General features: G+C 44.2%; 1 long non-coding RNA gene across 2 annotated transcripts in view; it reads left to right on the top strand.

Moving 5' to 3' along the window:
* LOC132401885 (uncharacterized) overlaps window positions 1-20,717 on the top strand; it is a 31,234-nt gene extending 10,517 nt beyond the window's left edge. For both annotated transcript variants that reach the window (XR_009514738.1, XR_009514739.1), the window contains exons 2-4: window positions 8,506-8,551; window positions 8,825-8,920; window positions 19,329-20,717. This is a non-coding gene — a long non-coding RNA (uncharacterized LOC132401885). The remainder of the gene's footprint in view (window positions 1-8,505; window positions 8,552-8,824; window positions 8,921-19,328) is intronic.
* Window positions 20,718-27,695: the final 6,978 nt, after the last annotated feature.

The following is a 27,695-nucleotide window of genomic DNA, read 5'->3' as shown; positions in this document are numbered from 1 at the left end:
TGTTGAGGGGTATTAACTGTTCCTGAACCTGGTGGTGTGGGACCTGAGGCTCCTGTACCTCCTTTCTGATTGTTGAGGGGTATTAACTGTTCCTGAACCTGGTGGTGTGGGACCTGAGGCTCCTGTAACACCTTTCTGATTGTTGAGGGGTATTAACTGTTCCTGAACCTGGTGGTGTGGGACCTGAGGCTCCTGTAACACCTTTCTGATGGCAACGACGAGAAGCGAGCATGACCTGGATGGTGGGGGTCTTTGATATTGGATGCTGGTGTCCTGCAACAGCACTCCTTGTAGCCGTGTTCAGCGGTGGGAAATGTTTTACCTGTGATGAACTGGGTTGTGTTCATTTCTTTTTGTAGGCTTTTCCATTCAGGGGCATTGGTGTTTCCATACCAGGTGGAGATGCAAGATTTAGATGATATGATGAATCTTTGCTATCTTCTAAGAAAGTAAAGTCTCTGCAGTGCCTTTTTCAGAATGGTGCTCACAGGCTGAACCAAGGATGATCTTCTGAAATGATAATGTGAGGAACTGAAAGTAGCTGACCTTCTCGAACTCTAATCCCCAGAAAAAACAGTGTCATGGACCTCCACTACTTCTTCCTATAATCAATAATCATATCTGTAGTTTTGCTGACTTTGAGTGAGATATTGTTGTGGCACCATTCAGCCAGATTTTCAATCTTCCTGCTATATACTAATACATTGCTACATTTGACTCAGCCAATAACAGTGGTGTTGTCAGCAAACTTAAATATGGCATTGGAGCTGTACTTAGCCTCACAGTCATCGGTATAAAGTGTGCTGAGCAGAGGGCTAAGCACACAGCCCTGTGGTGCACCTGTGCTGATGGTAATTGTGGAGGAGATGCTGCTGCTAATCCAAACTGATTGAGGTCTGCAAGTGAGCAGATTGAGGATCCAGTTGCACAAGAGATATTGAGGCCAAGGGGTTGGAGCTTATTGATTAGTTTTGAGGGGATGATAATGTTGAATGTAGAGCTGTAGTCAATGAAGTGCATCCTTATGTATGCATCTTCACCGTCGAGATGTTCTAGGGTTGAGTGAAGGGCCAATGAAATGATATTTGCTGTAGACCTCTTGTAATGGGAAGCAAAACGGAGTGGATCCAGACCAGAGTTGATACATTTCTTCACCAATCTCTCAAAGCACTTTGTCACCATGGATGTAAGTGTTACTGAGTGATAGTCATCGATGTAGGTTGCCACTTTCTTCTTGGGCACCAGTGTAAATAAAGCTTTCTTGAAGCAGGTGGGTACCTCAGAGAGCAAGGTGGTGCCAGCGTCCAATGGTGACATCCTGCAGATAGCTCATAAAACGACTAGATACTCTTCTTCTTCTTCAAAATATACTTCTTCTGAACTGTGATTGATTACAACCTGTAATGTCCCTTTTAAAGATGAATTTTTGAGTGGACTTAATGATCTGGTGCTTCTGCGATCTCCTAGAAGATTTGGCAAAGGTCAGAGTGGAGAGTGCAGCCACGGCCATTAAGAGCAAGATTAAATTCGCTGAGGATGAAAGTGGAAATTGGAAAGGTGCTTAGTGCTGTCTGCCTGCATTTGACATCTCTGCTTGCTGCTGCCAGCTTGCTGAAGGTGGAGGAATTTTGAGTCCCGCACTGCCAGATCCAGGAGAAGCTATTGCCCTGCAGCCTTAACACTGTAAGACCATAAGATATAGGAACAGAATTAGGCCATTTGGCCCATGGAGTCTGCCCTGCCAATTCATCATGGCTGATCCATTTTCCTCCCAGTCCCAGTCTCCTGCCTTCTCACCGTATTCCTTCGTGCCCTGACCAATCAAGAATCCATCAACCACTGCATTAAATATTCATAAAGACGGCCTCCATAGCTGCTTGTGACAAAGAATTCCACAGATTTACCACTCTCTGGCTAAAGCAATACTTCCTCAACTCTGTTCTAAAAGGGTGCTCCTGTATTCTGAGGCTGTGTCCTTTGGTCTTTGACTCTCCCACCGTAGGAAGCATTCACTTCACGTCTTGTCTATCAAGTCCTTTCACCATTTGATAGGTTTTAATGAGGTCACCCCTCAAACTTCTGAATTCCAGTGAATACAGGCTCAGAGCCATCAAACATTCTTCATATGACAAGCCATTCAATCCTGGAATCATTTTTCTGAATCTCCTTTGAACCCTCTCCAGTTTCAGCACATCCTTTCTAAAATAAGGGGCCCAAAACTGCTCACAATACTCTAAGTGAGGCTTCATCAGTGCTTTATAAAACCTGAACATTATATCCTTGCTTTTATATGATAATCCTCTTGAAATGAATGCTATCATTGCATTTGCCTTCCTCATCCCAGACTCAACCTGCAAATTAACCTTTAAGGAATCCTGCACAAGGATTCCCAAGTTCCTTTGTGCCTCAGTTTTTTGTATTTTTTTCTCCATTTAGAAAATAGTTAACCCTTTCCTTTCTTCTACTGAAGTGCATAACCACATACTTCCCAACACTGTATTCCATTGACCATTTCTTTGCCTGTTCTCCTAGTCCATCTAAATACTTCTGTAGCGTCTCTACTTCCTCAAAACTACCCAGTCCTCCACTGATCTTCATATCATCTGTAAACTTTACAACAAATTCATCAATTCCATCATCCAAATCATTGACATATGACATGAAAAGAATCGCCCCTTGTGGAACACCACTGGTCACTGGCAGCCAGTCAGAAAAAGCTCCCTTTATTCCTGTTCTTCATCTCCTGCTAATCAGTCACTCCTTTTCCATATTAGAATCTTTACTGTAATACCATAGACACATAACTTGTTAAACAGCCTCAAGTATGGCACCTTGTCAAAAGCCTTCTGAAAATCCACGTACACAAGATCAGCTGATTCCCCATTCTCTCTCCTGATTATTATTTCTACAAAGAATTCCAACAGGTTTTTCAGGCAAGATTTTCCCTTGAGGAAACCATGCTGACTATGGCCTATTTTATCATGTGCCTGCAAGTACCCTAAGATCTCCTCCTTAATAATTGACTCCAATATCTACCCAACTTCTGAGGTCAGACTGACTGGCCTATAGTTACGTTTCTTCCACCTCTCTCCCTTCTTGAAGGGTGAAGTGACATTTACAATTTTCCAGTCTTCTGGAAACATTCCAGAATCTAGTGATTCTTGAAAGATCATTAATAATGCCTCCTTGATCTCTTCAGCCACCTCTTTCAGAACTCCGGGGTGTACACCATCTGGTCCAGGTGACTTATCTACCTCCGGATCTTTCAGTTTCCCAAGAACATTTTCTCTAGTTATGGTAACATCACACACTTCATGACCCCTGACACCTGAAACTTCCATCATACTGCTAGTGTCTTCCACAGTGAAGACTGATGCAAAATACTCATTCAGTTCATCCACCATTTCATTGTCCCCCGTTACTACCTCTCTAGCATCATTTTCCAGTGGTCTGATATCCACTCTCACCTGTTACACTTTATGTATCTGAAGAAACATAAAACCTTTGGGCTTCTGGGGTGGGCTTCACTCGCTTCCGCGCTGACCGGGCTCTGTGGCTGTGGACTCACTTCCGTGGACTTTGCAGTTCATGTTCCTCGTGTTCTTGTTTATTTCCTTTTTTTTAAAAACTATTTTCATGATTTGATCAAGGCACTTCAGCACTGAATTGATTCTGGAGTCCAGGAGTGGCTTTACTCGCCTCTGTGACCCGATGGTTTTGAACTTACTTTTGGAGACTCTGTGGTTAATGTTATTTGTTGATATTTTATTGTTTGCATGACATGTTTTTTTCACACATTGCATGTTTGATGGTCTTGTTTTGTGTGTTTTTTCTTCAAACAGATTCTGTTGTGTTTCCTTGTTTTGTGGCTGTCTGTAAGAAGATGAATCTCAAGGTTGCATACTGTATCCATACGTTGATAATAAATATACTTTGAATTTTGAAGCAAGAGTTTAAAGATACTAGTGAACACTCCAGCCAGTTTATTAGCCAGTTTAGTACTTGGCCAGGTACCCCTTCAGGGCCAGATGCTTTCTGTAGGTTCATCCTCTTGAAAAAAGCTCTTACATAGCCCACAGAGACAAAAACCTCAGGACGGATGGGTGCTGAGGGCGTTCATGAAGGTGCTTCCATATTTGTCAGTAAAAGCAAGTGTAAAAGGCAATGAGCTCATCTAAGAGTGAAATCTTATTTGCATAAGTGACTTGGTTTTATTTTGTAGGAGGTGATAGCATTCCAGCCCTGACATAGCTGTCCAGTAGACTTGTGTAATTCAAATGTGGTTCAGAATTGCCACTTGGCATGTGAGGTGGCCTTCTGGAGGACGTACTCATATACTTTACTTGGTTGCCAGGCCTGAACGCCACTGATCTGGCCCTCAGCAGATTGTGGATCCGTTTGTTCTTCCAGGGCTTCTAGTTGGGGAAGACTCTGAATGAGTTTGAGAGGACACTGATCAATGACCATTTTTATAAAGACCCTGACAACCGAGGCATATCCATTCAGACCCTCTGATGAGTCCTTGAACATGGCCTAGTCCACGGACTCAAAGCAATCTGTAGCCTCTGTTCTGCCTCCTGCAACCAATTCTTTGTTGTCCTTACCTCTGGATCCTTGCTCTTCTGCCCCTGTCTTAATACTGGTATGAGGAAGATGGCCAGATGATCAAGCATCCCGAAATGCAGTCTAAGGATGAAACCGTAGGCATTTCTTGTGGTGGTATAGTAGTGGTAAAGTGTGTTTTGGACCCCTGGTACTGCAGGTGATATGTTGATGATAATTGGGCAGATTTCTTCAAACAAATTTGATTGAAGTCCCCACAATGATTTGAAAGGTGTTGGGGTAGGCTGTTACTTGGTTACTAATCGCAGCACTCAATACATTGAGTGCTTGCTTAAATCATCCTTTGGTGGTATGTAAACTGCAGCCAGAATCCAGAGGAGAACTCTCTCAGTAAGTAGAATGGATGGCACTTAATCAGTAGATGTTGCACAATATCACTAGTCTGAGCACTATGAATAGTTTATCATGAAACACAGACTCCTACCCTTTGCCCTCTTTGAATTAGCAGTTCCATTCATCTGGTGGATTGTGAACCCCTTGGGTCTGACCCTTGGCTCTAATTGGCTTGTTCCAGGTGAGCCAAGTCTCTATAAAACATAGCAATCCCTCATTTCCCTCCAATGCAGCAATCTTGCCCTTACGTTCTCCGCCTGGTTCTCCAGTGACTGTACATTTGCTAACGAGATACCAGGTAGAGGAAGTTCTACATCTGATGTTTTTCTCTGGCTTGTAGTCCTCCTTGCCGACCTCTCTTCCAGCCATGGTGATGGATGTTCGTTCGCTTAAAGGTTCCGTACCAGCATTCCAGCCTGCTGTCAAAGGATTGAGACATCATGAGTTTGTTTAGACAGTTCAAAAGTACGTGACCTAAAGGGAGGTTACAGGCTGCAGATTGCTGTGATAGTACAATATGGTGGCACATACAGCTGGGGTGCCTAAGATTTTGGCACAGTACTGTATTTGTCAACACGGAGTGGAGAGTAAGTCTGTGAATGTTGTGGGAGCAAAGAATATTGGGAATGGTGATGGTGGAATGCTCCAGGAAGAGTATGGGATTGCTGGCAGAGAAGGAGTACAAGGGATGGGGTTGGTGCGGGTACAGACACACTCAGCCTGGAGACACCAGAAAAAATAATTTGATCTTGAACAATTGGTTTACTGATCATTACAGAATGCCTCTGTGGTGCTTACTGCTCCCTTCCCTCTTCTTTCCCCTTTTCCCAACCATGATTCTTCTCTCCCTGCCCCCATCCTACTCATAGTCCACAGTAAAGACCCATATCACAATCACGTTTATCATCCCTCACATACGAATATCATGAAATTTGTTTTTTTTTGTGGCAGCAATACAGTGCAATTCATAAAGTTACTACAATACTGTACAAAAGTCTTAGTCACCCCGGCAATATATGTCTGCCTGAGACTTTTGCACAGTAGTACATATTCAGCAGTTTTGTCAGTTGCCTGCAAAATGTCGCCATAGATGACCAGTGCCATTTTGATTCAATTTTGCATCTAACCGACTAGCTCACTCAGGATCCCAAGTGATCTCATTTGCCAGACCAGACTATTAGGCACACCAGCCTGTAGTTTCCTGATTTGTCCTTGTAGTCCTTTCTAAATAAAGGCCCAGTATTAGTCAATTTCTGGTCTTTCGTCATCTTACCTGCATCTAAGGAGGTTACAAGAATGTGTGCCTGGATCCTTGTTCTCTGCTGTGTCATAAGATACATTCGGATAGGTCCCGGGGATTTATCCAATATGCATGTTAAGACTGCCAACACCACCTTTCATAACATCAATGCGTTTCAGAATGTCACTATTTTCTTGTCTGAATTCTGTGCAGATGAGGAGTATTCATTTCAAACCTTCCCTGTCTCTAAATGCTCCAGATGTAGACAATGACACTGATCATTAAGCACATCTCATCTCTCCATATTTACTCCATTGCTTTTAAAATACATTTAGAATCTCTTCACATTCTCTTTTGTCCTATCTACCAAAGATATGTCATGTTCATTTATTGTCTTCCTGATTTCCTTAGGTGTATTCCACATCTATAATGTTCCTCACTTAATCCCAGATACACAGGCCCGATATATGCTCCTCTTAATCCAGACGTGCCTCAATATTCCACATCAACCAGGTTTCTTGAATTCTGCCTGCCTTACCCTTCACTCTAACAGGAACATGTTCCCCTGAATATTCCCTATGGCACTTTGAAAAGGCCCTAACTTGCTAAAGGTCCCTTTACCTACAAGCAGTCTCTCCCAATCAAACTTTACAAGTTCCTGTCAAATACTATTAAAATTACCCTTGCCCAAAGTTAGGACTTTAACTTGTGGGGCTGCTCTATCTCTTTCCATAATGATAATAAATCTAATAGAACTATGGTTGCCATTCTTAAAGTGACCCCCCCCACTGACACCAAAGCCACTTGCCCACTATTATAATCCAAGAGAAGGTCTAGTGTTGCCCCACTCTCTGGTAGGGCCTTCTACGTTTTGCTTGAGAATGTTTTCCTGGATATACTTAACAACTTCTGGGCCATCTAATCCCTTATCACTGTTTCTGTACCAGCCAGTATTAGGGAAGTAAAACCCACCAAACTATGCTGTCATTCTCCTTGATCCCTGCTGTCTTCTGAGGGTCCATAGTGTAAGTTTAGTACAAAATGATCATCCCTTCTTTATTCCTAATTCCTGTGTTACCTGTATAGCCTCACTGGATGTTCTCCCAGAAATATCCTCTCTCCATACTGCCATGAGGTTTTCCCTAGTACAAAAAAACCTCCCCTCCTCTCTTAACTCCACCTCTGTCATTCCTGTAGTGTAGCTGCGCACCCTTGAAACACATTTAGGTAATATCTATAATGTCGCACCCTTTACCTGGTAGTCACCCAACTACCCGCTGCTTGAATCTTTGGTGTGACTGTTTTACGAAATCTCCTCTCTATGATTCCTTCAGCATTACAGAGTCCCCATAATGAAATGTGCATAATTGGCACCAGACTGGGAAGTGCATCATTTTACATTTTAGATGGGTTTTAGATTGAAACCAAGGCCCAAGCATTTATGCTTAAATGAGGTTAAAATAACTGGTCAGAAATTTATAAGTTCTAGAAAAATTGAAGAGAAATTAAACAATTGGCCTTGTTTCCTTGTAATGAAGTTCAGCATTTCCTTGAAAGCTAAATTGTGGCTGTTTTCTCAACAACAGTAATGCTTTAGCTCCTCATTACTGATGTGTGATTAATTTAAGCTGAGATGCTAAACCAGTCATACTGAAAGGAACAGGTTATGTTTCATTCCTCTTGATTGTAACAATGCCTCATGCATTCCCTGAACTGGTCTGAAGCCAAACAACATTTTAACTTATCAATCTATCCAAGTGGAAATGCAGAAACATTTTCCTAATAAGTGACTGGAAAAGTGCTTGATTGTATCAAAACAGCTATTACCCTTCTCACAGCTTCAACTACTTCATGTTTAAACTCTGGGATTATTTATATAAAATATTCTGTCCGTGCACCTCACTCTCCTGTTTTAAGGTGCCCCCTAAAACCTATATCTCTTTGTCTGCCCTTCAGTAAAATATTGCCCACATGAAGTGCTCTAGAGAGTTTCCTTAATTAAAAGCACTGTATAAATGTAAATTGTGTTTGAATACAGTGAAAGAGGAAAGCTAAAAGGAATTTCCCCTTTGGCTGAATGTGACTTTGGTGCACCTATTCAAGATTATAATTTTCCATTCAGGTCACCACACCCTATGAGGGTTATTTTATTGTTGAATGAGGTAAAATTACCACTGAGTGTAGAGTACTACGTGGCCAGCAGCATGACACAGCATGAGGTGGTGCCTCACAACTTTGTGACGTTAGTTTGATCATAACCCCCATTAGCTTGGTGGAATTCATCATGTGATTGTGTGTGTTTCCTACAGGCTCTTTGGATTCATCCCACCTTCCAAAGACATGCAATTGACCACTGTAAGTATCTCCCAGTGTGCAGGTGGGTGGTGGAATCTGGGGGAGGTGATGGGAATGGTGGGGAACAAAATGGGATGGGTGAAAATGGGTGCTTGGTGGTTGGCACAGAATTGGTGTGCCAAAGGACCTATCTCCATGCTGTGTGGCTTTATGATAATATTCCTTCCACATAACCTTTAAGGATCCCCCTGTCACTCTGAGAGTAAGGATCCAAAAGAGGGTCCTGATGATGGGTCTCAGCTTAAAATGTTGGCTGATTATTCCTCTCCATAGATGCTGCCTGACCTGCAGAGCTCCTCCAGCATTTTGTGTGTGTTCCTCTGGATTTCCAGTATCTGCAGAATCTCCTGTGTTTCTTTTCCAACAGAGGTAAGTGCGCAGTGGGATGCAAGTAGGAGTGACACCGGGAGTTCTCAACATTAATTCCAAGTCCCAGGAGTTTGACCAGCAGCAGTTTAGACCAGTGGAGAGGGGCTCCTGCAGATTACCACCTCTCACTTACAACCAGCTGCTGAGTCAGTGCTCTTCTATGTTGGACACCATTTGGTTGAACTTTCCAAAGCCACAGGATGTGATTTGCATCAGTATTCAGTGTCCACCACTAAGAGTGGATTGGCACCTTCACAATAGACTGAGCAGGTCAAGTGTAGAAAGATGAAGCTACCAGACAGATGGTATTTACTGTTAACTCGGCTTTAATTGACAAGACACTCTTGTTCCATCTTGTAGCTAATTTTGCCTTTTTTTCCCCTTGTTATTAGAGCAGATATCTAACAAGTAACAGATTAAATTGAACATTTTGGTGGTTAGTTTCTTAAACTGATAGCAGAAGAAGGGATTATGTCTGAGTTTATGACCAAAAGTTTATCTACCACAGGAGATTTCAGCCATCATCTTGGCGTACATCCCACCTCAGACCAGGGTCACACAGGCTGTAGATGAACTGAACAACATAATCATCAGGCATGAAACAGTGCATCCTCATGTTTTCCCTTTCATTTTGAGGGATTTTAACCAGGGCGGCTTGAGAAAGCCTCTAAATAATTATTCCCAGCAAATCACTTGTGGTACCAGATGAACCAACACACTGATTCACTGTTACACCACATTCAAGAGTGCTTACTATGCCACCCCCATGCCCACAGTTTGGAAAGTCTGATCACCTGTATAGGCAGAGACTGAAGACTGCAGCACCAGTACTGACGATCAGGAAAGTATGGACAAGGGAGGCACAGGAGCGCTTACAGAACTATTTTGAATCGGTGGACTGGACTGTATTTGGGGATTCATTTTCGAGTCTGAGTGAGCTGTTACTGATTTCATTAAAAACTATGTGGATGAGTGTACGCCTTTGAGAACATACTGTACGTACCCAGTCAAAAGCTGTGGATGAATCACAAGGTTTGTAGTCTGCTGATGACTTGATCTGTGACATTCAAGTCTAGTGACTCAGCACTAAACCAGGTACAACTTATGGAGGTCTATCTCAAGGAACAATTCCAAACAAGGTTGGGGCAGAATTGGATGCATATCAACAATGGCAGTGTCTGCAGGCCATCACTTCCTACAGAATGAAACCTAGCATCTTGGATGGCTGTGATGCTTCACTCCCAGATGAGCTCAACACCCTTTAGGCACACTTTGAAAGGGAGAATAAAACCGACAGCTGAGAGGATCTGGTGACCCTGTGATCTCTGCCTCAGAGGCCGATGTGAGGCTCTCTCTCAAGAGGGTGAACCCTTGCAAAGTGACAGGCCTTGATGGAGTACCTGGTAGGGCTCTGAAAACCTGTGCTAGTGTTGAAAGAAGTTTTCAATTTGTTATTGTTACAGTCAGAAGTTCCCACCTGTTCTAAGAGGGCAACAATTATGCCAGTACCAAAAAAGAGCAGGGTGAGCTTAATGATTATCATCCAGTAGCACTATGGTGATTAAGAGCTTTGAAAGAGAGAGAGAGGCTCGTTATGGCTAGAATTAACTCCTGTCTCCATTTGCCTACAACTACAATAGATCTATGGCAGATGCAATCTTATTGAGTACAGCTCAGCGTTTAACGAAAGTATTCCTACAGTTCTGATCAAAGAGATCCAAAACTTGGGCCTCTGCGACTGGATCTTTAACTTCCTAACCGAAGGACCACAGTGTGTGGATTGGGAATAACGCCTCCACTTCACTGACAATCAACACTGGTGCACCTCAAGGATATGTGCTCAGCCCACTGCTCTACTCTCTCTACACTCATAACTGTGTAGCTAGGCTTAGCACAACTGCCATCTATAATTAGCTGATGACACAATTATTTTGGCAGAGTTTCAGATGGTGATAAGAGGAAGTGCAGGAACAAGACTTATGAGTTGTTTGAGTGGTGTCACAACTTTGCTTTCAACGTAAATAAGACCAATGAACTGATTGTGGACTTCAGAAAGTGTAAGACGATTGACCACACACCTGTCCTCATAGAGGGATCAGAAATGGAAAGAGTGAGCAACTTCAAGTTCCTGTGTGTCAGTTTCTCTGAGGATCTATCCTGGGCCCAACGTATTAATGCATCTACAAAGGAGACCGATGTTGGCTATATTTCATTAGGAACTTGAGGAGATTTGATATGTCACCAAAGGCACTCACAACTTTCTACAGATGTACCGTGGAGAGCATTCTAACTGGTTGCATCACTGTTTGGTATGGAGGGGGCGGTATTGCACAGGGTTAAAATAAGCTGCGGAGAGTTATAAACCTGGTCAGCTTGTTCACGGGTATTAGCCTTCATAGAATCCAGGACATCTTCAAGGAGTGATGCCTCAGAAAGGTGGCATCCATCATTGAGGACCCCCATCACCAGGACATGCCCTCTTCTCATTGCTACCATTAGGACGGAGATATAGAAGCCTGAAGGCACATACTCAATAACTCAGTAACAGCTTCTTCCCCTCTGTCATCTGATTTTGGAATGGAGATTGAATGCAAGAGCACTACCTTGGTAACAAGAGAAAATCTACAGATGCTAGAAATCACCTTATGGGCTGTATGTATGTGAATGTTTCCCTCAACAATCTTGGGCAGGTCCTCTACCAGAGGCCTGCGAGCTTGGCTTGAGGGTTCAGTGCAGTACTCTTGTAGAGCGCTCTTCTGGACCGAGATCTCAGATGTTGTTCCTGGGATCTGCTGGAGCCACTCTCCCAGTGCAGGTGTCACAGCTCCAAGTACTCCTATCACCATCAGGATTACTCTGGCTTTAACCTTCCATATCTTTTCTATCTGCTCTTTCAAGCCCTGGTATTTCTCCAGCTTCTCATATTCTTCCTTCCTGATGTTACTGTCATTCGGGATTGCCACATCCATTACTGTAGCTTTCTTCTGTTCCTTGTCCAGTATTACTATGTCAGGTTGTTTGGCCGGTACCTGCTTATCAGTCTGTATTTGGAAGTCCCATGGGATCTTAGCTCAGTCATTCTCCACTACCTGCTCGGGTGTTTCCCATTTGGACTTGGGAGTGTCCAGTCTATACTCAGCGCAGATGTTCCTGTGCACAATTCCTGCAACTTGTTTGTGCCGTTCAGTGTATACTGTCTCTGCCTGCATCTTACATTCTGCTGCAATGTGCAGGATGGCTTCAGCAGATTCCCTGCAGTTTGCATCTTGGGTCTTGTCATATCTGATGACTGGGAGAGCGAATATGTTGATGACTCTGGTCTTGTTCTTTCCATTCAGCTGACCTTTTAGGACCTGTCTCACTCTTTGGAGATACTTAGATGTTGCAGCCTTCCTTGTGTCCTTATCGTGGCTTCCACACACCTGCAGGATCCCCAGGTATTTGTAGCTGTCCTGTACACCTTGTATGCAGCCCTCAGGCAACTCAGCTCCTCCAGTCTTGACGAGTTTGCCTCTTGTCACAACCATCCGGCTGCACTTTTCCAGTCCAAATGGCATCCCAGTGTCTCTGCTGTACACCCTTGTCAGGTGGATCCGTGAGTCAATGTCTCTTTCATTTCTGGCATACAGCTTGATGTCATCCACGTGCAGGAGGTGGCTGATGGTCACTCCTCTCTTGAACCTGTCCCCATGTCCACTCTCTGAGATGATCTGGCTGTGGGGGGTGGGGTGGGGTCAAGCCCATGCAGAACAGCAGTGGGGAGAGTACATCACCTGGGTATAGAAAACCTACAGCACAATACAGGCCCTTCGTCCCACAATGCTGTGCTGAACATGTACTTACTTTAGAAATTACCCAGGGTTACCCATGGTCCTCTATTGTTCTAAGCTCCGTGTACCTATCCAGGACTCTCTTAAAAGAACCTATCATATCTGCCTTCGCCCCCATCACCGGCAGCCCATTGCACACACTCACCACTCTCTGCGTAAAAAAAACACTTACCCCTGACTCCTCCTCTGTACCTGCTCACAAGCACCATAAAACTGTCCTCCCACGTTAGCCATTTCAGCCCTGGGGAAAAAGCCTCTGACTATCCACATGATCAATGCCTCTCATTATCTTATACACCTCTATCATGTCACCTCTCATCCTCTCACCTCTCATATTCCACATCTGATGGTCACTTGTGCTATTGGCTTTGAGTTAACATCTACCATTGTCCTCCAACTGCGCATTGAGTTCGAGATGAAAGTCTTTGGCACCTTGTGGACCTTCTACAGAGACAGGGATTCCAGAATCCGTGTGTGGGGTATTGAGTCGTGTGCTTTCTGTAGTTGATCCAGGCCTTGTTTAGACTTGGAGTCTCGTATGATTGCTTTGGCTATCAGTAGTTGGTGCCTGGAGCCACTGGTTTCAATACCAATCCCCCTCTGAGGAATTTCCACACATGTTCCTTTAGCTTGGTGGCTGTGATGCCTGACTGGAGCTTCCATGTTGTTGACAGGCAGGTTATAGGCTGGTAGTTTGATAGTGTTGTTTCTTCATTATGAGTACTGTCCTCCTTTGAGTGGCCAGGCAGGGTGGCAGCCGGTTCATTTGAGTTGCCAGCCGTGTATGCAACGCTGTTAGTTTCTTCAGCCAATACTGTAGGTGTGGATTTTATCAGGCCCTGGTTTGGTCTAGTTCTTCATGCTTGCTACCCATTGCTAGACATGCACTGCTATGATGGTGGATTGGTTCTTCTTCTGAGGTATTGCCGGTAGGTCTTTCAGCCATTGGACACTGGTGTCATGTGATGCTTCTTTCTCTCCAATGCTCTTCCAGTACTTCTCAGTTGCTGCTTTGGTTGCTTCAGATACTGGCATGCTGTTGCACTGGAAATGTGTGAATGCTCTTCCTGGTAAGGGTGCATTAATTGTCTTGCATCATTGGTGTATCTCTGTAGCCTGGTGGCTGGAGCTGTTAACTGTAACTTCCAGGGCTTTGGCTATGGACACTCCTCTGTACTTCCTTAGTAGCTGAGATGAGTCTCAGGCCTTCCCACTTTTCTGCAGCTCAGACCTCTGCCCTTGTGGTTTTCATCTTGGCGTTGAATCGTCGTCTCCCGGGGAGCGGGGCAGGTTATAACAGTACTCTCCTCTGTATTTCATTTTGAGCCCAGCAATTCTAAGCCTCTGCTGCCGATGCATATATCAGGTTATTGGTCCCAATTATGTTGGAGGTTGCAATTGTGAGTAGTGCTTCATTGGCTGCCTCAAGCATGCTGCCTGTTGAGTTTTATCAATAAGATTGGGGAGCCCAGTTCATTGATTGACTGTCGCCAGTTTAGCTTTGATTTCAGCAGCCAGCATCGATACGCTGGTGAGGTTTGAACTTGCATTTCCCATGTACAATGGAATGCTATTACCTTTGCACCTTGTGGAGGTGGGCTTTGAACTTGTATTTCCCGATCAGCTCGGTCCTGCAGTGATGTTGCCGTGGTGCATTGTGACTTTATGCCTTCCAATTCAAGATGTGGGAGCAATCCTGTATTGACAATGTTGATCGCTGGGTAGCCAGTTGTTTTTTCCATGAACGTGGACGACGGTCTTCTTGTTATTGGAGTCCCCGCATGCGCTTGATTATCCTCCTTCTTGTGGGTTGCTATCAAAGTAGCATTCCATTAATTCCATGTGGTCCAGTCTCATCCATTTATGTTTGTTCCAGTAGCCAATTTCTTGCCAGATGGACTCAGTTCCCCATCCTTTAGTGCAGATTTTGTTAATCTCGGCGACAACCGAGCCAGCATGACTATTCTTGTTCTTGTCATTCTCATCCGGAGCATTTTGTGGGTTAGTGTAAGTGTGAGGGGTGATTCTGATTCTGAGATGATACAAAATAATACCACTAGGTGGCGCTGTGTCCACATCTCAGAACTGCAGAGAGCCAGTCTGATGTGTGCAGTAATGTGCTACAGTAATGCGTCTCTACCAGGGACCTGCTCCAGTTTCTTCTGAGACCACAGCAGATGAATTCATAGAGCAGGAGCTGTGAAAGCTGTGGGAATCCTGGATCTCGAGAATAGTTATGCAAGGCAGCCACATTTAATGTCAAAAAGAAACATAGTCACTCGTTGGGCCTGGAGCTGTTAGAGCGGTGGTGCTCAATGTAATCCAAGCTTCAAAAAGTGGGCCTGACCCAGTTATAGTTATTGCATCATCAGAAAATTGCAAGGGGGAAGGGAAGAGAGTCCTCCAGTTATGTAATTTATGTCCCAGAGATCTGATGAAGCAGATTTACACTCCGAAGTGCCGTTGTAAGAGAACATTTGAATGTTAGATTTCAGTACTGGCTGTCTGATAATGTATGTGTCTCAGGTTTGAGGTATAATGATGGATATAGCATTTGATGATGCATTATTGACCTTGGTCAAGCATGTGACATCGTTGAACTCAAGGCACTAAAGCCAACTTTCTTGTATTCACCTACAATTGAATTGTAAGAATAGTAGGCAGGTTATATAGAATAGGATGTGCTATGTTCACCTACCTCAGGGTAAGGTTAAGTGGATATCCCAGTCCCTGTGTGTCAGGCCTGTTCCCGTAGGCATCTCCCAGACTGCACTTAGCTTAGAGGATTGACCTGCCACATTCTAGGCTCATCACCTGCAGCCTATTTGACCCCAGTTCTCATCCAGTTGCTTCCAGCTTTCACTCTCGTTGTCTAGTTTACTTTGTTGCCTGTTGTGTTTCGTTTCTGTTCTCTCTTGGTCTTTGGCCCTTTGTGGTTTGTTATTTTACAGTCTATTACTAAAGTTGTTGTTTACTGCTAAATCATCTCTGCTGCTCTGCTTCTGGGTCAGACTTCCTCTACATTTCCTGACAAGCTGAGTGAAACATCGATTGAGCACATTCACCTAAAGGAAGTCAACAATGAGCACATGATTCAGAAGCAGCAGGAAACCATTGACTATCTGTCCAACACTCTCATTGAACTCTCTGTCTCGGTACAGCAGCTTCATGCCAGTCAACCTCCTCGCTCTGAGATCCAGGATTCCCGCGCCCAAACGCTTTGATGGATCTTCAACTGGATGCCGCAGCTTCCTGTCCCAGTGTGTCTTACACTCCGAGCTCCAGCCATCTCTGTGTCTTACCAACCGATCAAGATAATTTCTCTCTTGACTTGGTGAGCTCTGACCTAACCGGGACAATAAAACCACCATTTGCAATAAATATGTGGAATTCACAGCTGAGGTGTACTGGATTACACGGTGGAATTCAGAACCCTTCTGGGGGAATGTGACAAGAACATGGAAATGCTGCCGGCCCATTGCCATCACAGCCTCCTGGGCTGTTTGAAAGATGAACTGTCTACCCGGGAGATGCCCAATGACTTGGTAAACCTCAACACTCTGGCCCTTTGTATTAGACTTTAAGATACAGGAGCAGAGTTAGGCCATTTGGCCCATCAAGTCTGCTGCATCATTTCATCATGGCTGATCCAATTTTGCTCTCAATCCCATTCTCTGGCCTTCTCCCCATATCCCTTCATGCCCTGATTCTGAAGAATCTTATGGAAAGCATTGACCAGGTCATCGGCCAGACCTCCATTTCTGTTCCCAGGACCATTTCAGGCTGCAGGACCCTTTATTACCCATGCCTTCAGAACTCAGTCAGGGAATGCTTCCTAAATACCCCCCTGCCCCCAAAGAGCTTAAACTTCGGTGGAGAAGCAACGTGTGTCTACTGTGGAGCAGCCGACCAGCAACTCACCGAATGCCCGTCGTGCCCAGAAAATGGTGCCTCCAGGTAGTGTGGAGGGGCTTCCTATCTGACAAGCTTTGCCCAGCCCCTTGTTTCAGCACCATAGGTCGGTCCCCCTCTCCCCACTGTCCCCCTTTCCCCCCCTCCCTTCCTGCCTCCAGATTGGACTGCCTACCGAAACTGCCTCACCCCTTCAGCATCACAGCCATTGACAGATGTCCTTTGAGTTCAAGCATGTATACATCATTGGAAATCACTGTTCCTCCCGATCGACTGGCCAGCACTCCTCTCACCTGGGTGACCTCCAGCTCTCCACTCACTACCCTCTCCTTGCCTGGTCGTCTGGTGCACTGGCTGAGCTGGGGCCCACCTGCCTGCAGTCTCATAACCCCATAATTCCATGGAGACAGAAAAACCCTCGACCTCACCAAACTCCCACAGGAAAACATCGTCTTTGCCATTGCCTTCAGTAAAAGGAGAGCCAGCACTCTGCCGCCCTCATAGACTACACGACTGGAGAGATGACCTCCTCTCAACAACACTCATCCCTGAGGCTGTCTGTTCTCCCCGTCCCCTCCTGAGACCTCAACGACTATATCCCCGAAGTGCTACAGAACAGCTCCATTCAACCATCCCAGTTTACAGCCAGCGCAGGGTTCTTCTTTGTTAAAAAGAAAGATGGGGGTCTCCGTCCCTGCATTGCCAACTGTGGGCTCAATAGAATTACCATTAAGAACCGCCAGCCGCTCCCCTTAATGACGGCTCTTTAAAGCACCCTGTGCGATCAGATCTTCACCAAACTGGATTTATGGAGCACAAACAACCTGATCTACACCCGCTAGGCGTTGATTGGAAGACAGCTTTCATAACACCCACTGACCGCTAAGAACACTTGTTCAGATTTTCCAACACTCCAGCTGTTTTCCAAGCCTTCAATAATGAGATCCTCTGAGATATGCTATACAAATATATGTCTGTCTGCCTCAAAGACGTACTCATCTTATCCAAGAACCTCCAAGATCACATCTTTCATGTCTATTCAGTCCTTCAGTATCTCCTTGAAAACCAACTAGCCAAATCACTGCTCCTCATACCTTCCTCTTCAATTCATTTACCTTGCTGATAACCTGGTTTGCTTTTGAGAAGCTCAAGAGATGTTTCACCACTGCTACCAACCTCTGCCAACCAAATCCCTTGTGGTAGAGGTGATTGAATCTGGCATGGGTGTCTGGGCCATCCTCTCCCAGCAAGGAGTGGACTGGAAGATACGCCTTCGTGTCTTCCACTCATGCAAGCTCAATCCTGAACAGTGCCGTTACGGTGGAGGAGGTAAGGAGCTACTCGTTATTAAATGGGCCTTGGAGAAATGGAGACATTGGTTGATGGGAAACACTGAACCCTTCCTGATCTGGACTGACCACCAGAACCTCATATCCATACAACAGTCCTGCCAACTCAACCCCCGTCAGGCTCGCTGCACCTTCTTCTTCAAGCAATTCAATTTCTCCATGTCCTACCAACCCAGTTCCAAGAACATGAAGGTGGACGCCCTGTCACGACAGTTCAACCCAGCTGAAACAGAGACCGACCCTCAGCCTATCATTCCATCCTCTCAGATCCTCGTTGCGGTAATCTGGGACCTTGAGAACCAGACCTGCCAGGCCCTCCAGTATGAGCCTGCTCCTGCCAACTCACCTGACAACCTCATGCACTGTGACACACTCCAGTGGGCCCACTCCTCACTCCCCACCCTTCTCCAGCCATCCAGGAGCACAATGGACTCTGTATTTTCTGCAATGCTGCTTCTGGTGGCACACCACGATTGCAAGTAGACATTAGTTCATTGCCTGGTGCAATTTCTCTAATCAGTGGGCTTCTGGGCTCCTGTGGCCCCTACCGGTCCCTCAACACCTGTTGTCCCATATCGCTGTAGATTTCATCAGGGATTTGCCACCTTCCCATAGAGCCACGGTGATCGTGACAGTGGTGGGCTGGTTCTCCAAAGCAGCCTACTTCATTGCCCTTCCCAAACTTCCGTCAGCCACTGAGACGACGGACCTGGTTCTCCCGCATGTAGTACATCTCCATGGTTTCCCTCGGGACATTGTGTTGAGCTGGAATCCACAATTTGCTTCCTGCTTCTGGCGAGCCTTCTGCCCCTCCCCCTACACATCTCAGTGAGTTTGTCCTCTGGCTATCATCCGCAGACCAACAGTCAGCGAGAAAGAGCCACTCAGCAGTTGGAGACATTTCTGCAGTGCTTTGCGGCCTCTAACTCTGGGCTGAGCTGTCCTACAGTCTGCATATCTCCACTGTCACCTATATGTCACCCTTTGAAATGCTTCACAGCTAAGAACCCCACTGTTCCCGCGGAGGAGCCACAGTGGAGATTCAGTTATCCCGGGCCCTGGTTTACCGCTGCTAGTGTGCTTGGCGCAGGGCACAGAGGGCCATCCTGGCTGCCAACCACTCCTACTGTTGCTAGGCCAACTGCCATCGGCAGCCAGGGAGATTACTCTGGCCCGGGGAACGTGTTGGCCGTCCACCCGAGATCTGCCCCTGCGCACTGACTCCTGCAGGTTCTCGTCCCAGTTCATTGGTCCTTTCAAGATCGCCCATCGCATCAATCCAGTCACTTACTGTCTCTATCTGCCACTGTCCCTCAGGGTCACACCCACCTCTCATGTGTCCTGTTTCAAGCCTGTTGTCCATGGAGCACTCAACCCAGCTGAGCCTGTGCCTCCAGAACAAAGTACGGTGGAAGGTGGTCCAGGGTACATGATTCGCCAGTGGATGGATTCACATCACCGTGGAAGGGGTGCCTGGTCAACCAGAAGTCTTGGGTGCCGTCCAGTTACATCTTGGATCCATTGATCATCAAGGAGTTCTTTCCAACCCATCAGATTGAGCTGGGCTGTCAAATTTAGATAAAGCTGTAAGAAGAGCAAATCCTTAGCAGCAATATGAAGGAAAAGAGCAGTAAGGAGAGAGGTCTGTATCTGATGTAGATTGCCATGATCTAAGCAAAAGCAAAATAAAAAAAAAGGAAAATAACAGTTGATACAGGGCAGTTCAGTGCCTTTGAGGGTCAAGAGTGACGAACGTTAAGACTGCTTTGAAATAGAGAGGCAAAAATTAAAAAAAAAGAAAAAGATGAAAATGCCCAGCAGGTCAGACAGCAATTGTGGAGTGAGAAACAGAATTAGTGTTTCAGACCAGTGACCCTTCATCAGAAGTTTCCTGTTGACTCTCAGTTTCTGTAGTGATGTGTGGATCTGATATTTCCTGACATGACATCCTTGCCCTCCATCGCCGAACATGCTCTTACCAGATACAAAAAGATGATCTTGTTTGCCCAGGGCTACTAGGAGCCAGGTGTGGACATAAGAGTTACGTGGGCAGACCAGGATAAGGCCCACAAGAAAACTTCTCTATGACCTATGATGGCCACCAAAGTCTCATGCCCCTGCTCGGCGGATGGAGAAGCGATTAAGGTCACTTAGTAAGTTGTAAGCAATCTTAGTGACAAAGTAGCATCCATAAACATCTGTGTTTTTTTAAAAATTGAAGTAAATAATGGCATTTAAAAGTATTTTTGAAAAAAAGGGAAAAACATTAAACCCCAATTTTTTCCTTAAATGCACATGGACTGATAATCCACCTTCATTTGAAAAGTCTGACCAAGAAATGAAGGCAGAGGTCAGTGGTGAGTTTGGAACTTGTGCTCAGAAATGCCAGCAATTCCACATGGAATAGCTGACAAAATCCAGCAAAGTACAGACTATATAAAGACACTTCTGGTATGCAGCTGTGACAAGAAGTCTTGGAATTTGACATGGCAGAGCTCATGTGGCCAGTTATCTGTTAAAAACATGAATTCTTGAGGTCAATAGATATTAGAAAACTGCATTCCCACAGGCTAGCTGGCTGAGACGTCCACTGATTTAAACCTTGCATCCTCATTTTAAAATGAACTTCCCTGGTTTTACTGCTAATATCGTAAGGATTATCAAAATATTTTCTGCTGTCCCTTTGAAATCCTTATTGCTATTAAATCCAACCATGAAAAGAAATACTGATGCTAATTTTTCTTATTTCTAAACTTTGATATGATATTATAGAGTCTTGTTTCATTTCTATTTTCTCAAGTTATTATCTGGAAACTTAACAACTGTAGCAGTTCTTTAATCTTTTATACTTTAGGAGTGAATGAACAGAATTGCTAATATTATGACATAAGAAGGGCAAGTAATGTTGCCTTTTGCCCAGCAGATTGAATAGAAGAGCATTTAATTATCATTGCAGTGTACTTTGTTCCATGCTACAGCCAGCACTGGCCAAATGCAGTCCAATTAACCTTCAAGTGCTTCACCTTTTAATGGATCGTATAGCAGAAGAGCTCATTAGAAGGTCCACTAAATCTAATGGTATGATGAGAGATCAAATTTCAGTCACTCTGCCTCAGTCAGAATTTTTGTTAATCACGATCAAATTCATAATGCAAAGGGCAACCGATTTGCACCGTCTTTGGTCGAGTATGAAACAATTAGTACTGGGTGACTTTTAGATGCAGTTGCTCTCTTTCTTTTACCCTCTAATAATCACTTATCTCTACTTCCTTCACGACAGCTGAGAGTAAAGCGTGGTGGTCTGCTGGTTTCTGTCATATATTGTTGTGGGCACTCACAATACACTCTGCCAAAGCCAATGGCAGATGTGTGTTTTATTTCCCAATTTCCCTGGAAGGGCAGTCCCTGAGATCACTCATAGGTATTTTTTAGATAATATTCAAAGTCAATAGATTTAGTCATAAATTGCATTTCATGCAAATTTCTTTTTCTAGGTCGGCAACTAAAGATATTTTTCTGCTTATTTTCAGAGGTCATTGAATAAAAAATCTAGCTTCTATTTACACAAGATTATATAATAATCCTTCAAACTCTAGCCTCCAGTTCAAATTTGGCTCATAATTTCATGGGCCCCATAAGGATAATTGGTCACAGTGAAGGTGCCCTGCTTAGCTGACAGGAGCCATTAAATGATCTGACACTGCTGCTGGCAGTCACTTTATCTGTGTGATGCAGTTGGTTCTGAGAAGTATCTGCATTCAGAGAGGTTCACAAACTAATCCCTTTTGGTATATGTTAGGACCACTTAGACTGGAGCTTATTTTTACACTCATAAGAGGCTGAACCCAACCAGCAAAGGAATCTTCCCTGTTGTTCGGTTTGGCAAATAATAAATTGCTTAGAGTTGTTCCTCTTTTCCATTTTACTAAAAACAAACATTATATGAAAGCTCTTAATTAAAATGAAAATGATTTTGACTCTTTGATATATCATGATCAAATGGGGACAATTTGCAAGGAGATTCTGTAAAAATCTTATATAATCTGGCATCTTCCTTTTATTACTTAGATAAAGATACTGAAAAATTATCTTCTTGTACATCAAAATTGCAGTAGAAAACTTCAAAGCTTGCTTGACAATTGCATCTTGGGCAATTGTAAAAGGATTTATTTATACATTTAGCTGCTTAAGCAAGGAAAACCAACAATAACCTTCAGTAGTAGTCTCATGCACAGTGAAACATATACTTTGTCTAATTCATATCATCACAATAATTTTTTCACATGATCAGTTAAAATTATTTATTTTAATATATATTTTTTATTTGTTTATTTATTTATCTTAAAATAAGCTGCTAATATGAAGAACTATATTTACATGCACATCTGAAGTGACAAAATCAGTGAAACATCTTCAAAGATTACCTTAGTCAATCTTACAGCACTTCTGTCATCATTTCCTATAATGACTTCAGCACTCACCTTTGTATGAAGTTAATGATATATTTTGCAGAATAAAATCTGACTGTGCACAACAGAAAAAAATCTCACTGCAGAATTACAAAATACTTTTGATAAAAGAACTAATGTTGAAAAGAAAACCACCAAAGCACTGGAGGAATTTGTTTTCTTTAAATTAAACGTTTTTGCCCTTTTTTCATTTTCTGTTGCCTCAATAGCCCTTTAGTTGAGTGCCCAATCCAAAATGCTTTTTGCAAGGTTTGATAAACTCCAGAATGGGGTAAGATTTAAATGAGACCCAGTTTGGGGAGGGGGGCAAGTTTTTCACACACAGGATACTGTATATAGGGAACGTGCTGCCAAAGGATGTGTACAGTGTACATTTACAGCAATAAGAAAGCTATCTGGACAGGTTGATGGATAGGGAAGGTATATGGAGCCAATGTAGGAAACTGAAACTAGCCTAGGGTGGTCCTTTGGTTGGCATGGATGCACTGGGCTTGTTTCCATGTTGTAGTCCTCTCCGACTCTGTCACATCCAACCTGATGTCAGCATTAGAAACTTGCTCTCCTTCTCTCTTTCAGCATTCCAAAAGATTAATTCTTTCTGGGTAATCCCAGATCTTTTGCCCCGCTCAGTCCCCTTTTCCTGGTGCTCTCATGTCTCATGGCAGGTGATGCAACACCTACCTTTACACCTCCTCTCTTCCTGCCGTCCAGGGACTCAAGCACTTTTTCCGTGTGAAGCAACAGTTCTGCTGGCTTAATGTACTCTATCTGGCCTCAACTGGGAAACCAAAGGCAGACTGAGTGTCCATATTACTGAACACTTCTATTCAATCACTAAGGGTGACTCTGAGTTTAGTTTCTGTCCCTTTAAACGCCCATCCCTTTTCTACTTTGTCACTGGCCTCCAAAGCTGTTCAATGAAGCTCAACTTATCCTTAAAGAAGAACACCTCATCTTCTGCCCAGGCATGTTGCAATCTTCCAGACATAGTAGAGTTCAGCATCTCACCAGGCTCAAGAACAGCTTCGACCCCAGGATTATAACAGTATCGATGGTTCCCTGGTAGGACAGGATGCACTCTTGACCCCACAATCTACCTCATTGCCCCTATTACTGTGCTACGCTTTCTCTGGAACGATTATTCTGCATTGTTATTGTTTTATCTTATTCTACTTCAATACATTGTGTAAAGATCTGTTTGAACAGAATTGCAGACAAGCTTTTCACTATATCTCAGTAGGTGTGACAAAGATAAACCAATTCCAATTCTAGTTTGTGACATTCAGCCCTTCTGGTCTTCATCCAATTCCACATCCTCTCTTCTGTTCTTTCTGTTTCTCCCCCACCAACATCAGCTCACCGTGCCCACTCCTCCTGGCTATTGGCAACTTCTAAACTCCAATTCTTTCAATGCAACTTAAGACTTGTTTTATTTCTAACTTTACTCAGTTATGATGGAAGGTCAACTTTTTTCCCTCTGCAGATGCTACCTGAATTACTGAGTGTTTTTTTGGCATTTTATGTCTTTGAGTAAACCTGTAAACTGTTTTTGGTCGCTAGCATCAAATACTCTATTTGTTACTCTACATTCCTCTGTTAAATATTGATCACATGGGGAAACAAGTAGAATCAAAATGTATACTTTGTATTTCTGTTTTTTTTTTCAGCTGGTCACTTTAAGAAAGTTACAGCATCTTAAAGAAATTAAAAATTAGGTACCTTAATATTTTGATTGAGAATAGGCTGAAATATTTACAAGCAGATGGAAAGTGTTGCAAAATTTTGTTAATTGTAGCATGTCAGTTTAATTTATGAACAGTAGCAGTAACACAATTCCTATTAAAGTGAACATATTTTCTTTAAAGAAGAGCCATCATAATAGGATTCAGATTGTATGCCAAATTTTGCAGATTCTTTATCTTGAAAGATAACTTGTAAAGAGCTGTCATGAATACTTCCTCATTTAGAACCATAGAACATAGAACATAGGACATTACAGCACAGAAACAGGCCTTTTGGCCCTTCTTGGCTGTGCCGAACCATTTTTCGGCCTAGTCCCACTGACCTGCACCTGGACCATATCCCTCCACACCCATCTCATCCATGTACCTGTCCAAGTTTTTCTTAAGTGTCAAGTGAGCCTGCATTTGGTAAAGTTATTGTAGTAAATCCTTTGTTCTGACCTTGATAAAGGATGCCTTATATCAAATGTTCTTTACATTAAATTTTCATTCTGTTATGTAGTTAATATGAAACCTCACTGGTTTCCTTGGCTGCATACGTCTAAGAAGTACACACTCTGGTCCCACCAAACCTGTGAGATTGAGACGGCTCTCCCACCCCAAATCCTGGTGTGTGTGTGGATGCCGTGTAATTTGCAACCCAACTCAGTCCTACGTAACAACAGACAGCACACTGCATACGATTAAAGGAATGATATTTATGAATCTTAACTAAAGGGTCAGTAAAGAAAAAAAAAATAAAAAGAGCCCATTATAATTAAACAGCCAAATGTGCACAAGCTGAAGCTGAACTCTTCCCAAAATTCATGTTGACTGATCCTCAGTCGACCTCGGCACTTTGCTCCATCGAATCCCGGTTCCCCACTGGGTTGAGTCCTACCACTGGTTCTCTGCAGTGACTTCTGTCTTCATCTCCTGCTGAACAAAAAGAAACCAAGATCAACCTTCCTAACTGAATGACACACCTTCCTCAGCATCCCTTATCTTCAACAATAACCCAAATGTGTTGAAAGCAGAACACACTGCTAAGATGAAATACCTACAGCCTAACAGTAAAAATGTGAACCAGGACCACCAAAATAGTCTCCTCCATTTCACCTGCCTCAGCGTGAGAAGGGTTGGGAATCTCTTCATCAATTATTGGGGAGTTTGTGAAGAGCAGCATATATAACTATATAACCATATAACAATTACAGCACGGAAACAGGCCATCTTGGCCCTTCTAGTCTGAGCTGAATGCTTACTCTCGCTTAGTCCCACCTACCTGCACTCAGCCCATAACCCTCCATTCCTTTCCTGTCCATATACCTATCCAATATTTTTAAAATGCCAAAATCGAACCTGCCTCTACCACTTCTACTGGAAGCTCATTCCGCACAGCTACCACTCTCTGAGTAAAGAAGTTCCCCCTTGTGTTCCCCCTAAGTTTTTGCCCCTTAAAGTTATACACACCCTCTTTTGTTCATCCTCTGAGTCCATATCACATTCAGGGGTGGGGTCCGGTCTAATCCTTCCCATTGCTGGTCCTTTGGTTTCCCCCATGTCATCGCAGAGTCCTCTGACTAGGTGTAGGATCCAAGTCAGGCTCTGGGCAACACACACCTCTTGTCCCAGAGGTAGAAGTTAGTTCTGATGGAGAATCTTGACAGGCCCATTACCATCCTGTGGTTTCACCCAGATAACTGGGTATGTTTGGTATCTGACTCTTCACTACATGGGGCATAACTGCCCAGTGGTCAGCCAAATCATGCTTTCCAGGTAGCCCCCAATTCTTTATAAGGACTCGGTCTCCAGACATTAGCTGGGAGAACCTAACCTCTTGATCATACCTCCTCTTATTTCCTTGATTTTACTTGGTAGCCGAGACCTCAGCTAATTCAGAAGCCTTTTTCAGCTCCCTTCTCATATCAGACACATACTTCAGATAGACTTCTGTGGCTGATATTCCATTCCAGTCCCAAAACAGAGGTCAACGGGCAACCTCTCTTTGTGTCAAAGCATCGGATAATACGGCGAGTACCCGGTAGCTTCCTTACGTGTACAGTTGTAGCAATGTTCAATATGTTGACTCCACTTGTTCTTGTTACTGATCTTCAAGGTTCTGAGCAAGTCTAGCAAGGTCCGATTGAACCTCTCGGGCTGAGGATCACCCTGTGGATGATAAGGAATAGTCTTCGACTTCTCGATTCCAAGCATGCTAGGTAACTCATGTATGAGCCTACTCTTGAAATCCCATCCCTGATCACTATATATCCACCTGAGGAGGCCATAGTAAATGAGGTACTTCTCCCATAACACTTTGGCCATGGTGGATGCCCTCTGACCCTTGGTAAGGAAGGCTTGCGCATATCTGGTGTAGTGATCCGTAATGACCAAGACATTTGCCATGTTGCTAGTATCAGGCTCTATTGACAGGAAATCCATACACACCAGGTCAAGGGGCCCCGCACTCTGCAAGTGGGATAACGGAGTGGCCCTTGTGGGCAGCGCCTTCCTCCATGTCCATCAAATTCATGACTTGCAGTACTCTTCCATCTGGGGCTTCATTCAGGGCCAGTAGAACCGATCACTGAGCAATCCGTAAGTCATGTCAACCCTCAGCCGACTGGAATCATCATGCAGTAACTTCAACATAATCCTCCGATACCTCTCAGGCAGAACCAGCTGGGAGTGCCAAGGCCTGTCGGGAGGTGACGTGACCTGGTATGGAATCTGGTTTGTCATCTCCAATCTGGGCCATTCTCTCAGTAGCAGAGACACTGCAGAGCGTTTCATCTTGTCTGTCCCCTTCTGCAACCGTTGACCCAGCAGTAGCAATCTCGCTGAGTGGCTGCCACTTCCCCAGGACTCATTTCTGGTAACTGCTTTGTCTTCAGAGCAGGCAAGTTGCGGTAGGCTTGTGGAATGGCACCATCAGAAGCTTCCAAAAAATCAACAGCTCGATTCTGCCCTTGCCATTCATTTGCCTTCCCTGTGATGGAAAACTGGCACATGGCTTTGACTCTTGGGAAAGGAACGCTCCCCTACTCGCCCTCCCTGTCCACCCCTCATGCGTGTGTTGGGACAATGCATCAGTGTTCCGACTCCCCAGCCGGTACCTCAAGCTGAAATCATCAGCAGACAATGCTGCCAACCATCAATGGCCTGTGGCATCCAATTTCACCGGGATCAGGATATAAGTTAATGTGTTGTTGTCCATCCTCACCTTGAACTTGGCACCATATAGCTTATCCACCACAGCCCACTTCAAGACCAGGAACTCCAACTTGTGTGTTGGGTAGTTTCGCTCAGAGGATGACGGTCTCTGGCTGACAAACACGACAGGACTCAACCCTGCACGCTGATCCTGATACAGAACACCCCCCAAGCCCTCTTTGCTGGGGATCTGTATGCAGTAGTACAGCAATTGGGGGTCTGCAAAAGCCTGCACAGGCGCTTTCATCAGAAGCTCCTCCAGCAACTGAAAGGCATCT

Source organism: Hypanus sabinus, chromosome 11, assembly GCF_030144855.1.
Source record: "Hypanus sabinus isolate sHypSab1 chromosome 11, sHypSab1.hap1, whole genome shotgun sequence".
Lineage (NCBI taxonomy): Eukaryota > Metazoa > Chordata > Chondrichthyes > Myliobatiformes > Dasyatidae > Hypanus > Hypanus sabinus.
This window is presented reverse-complemented; position numbering and strand designations above follow the sequence as displayed.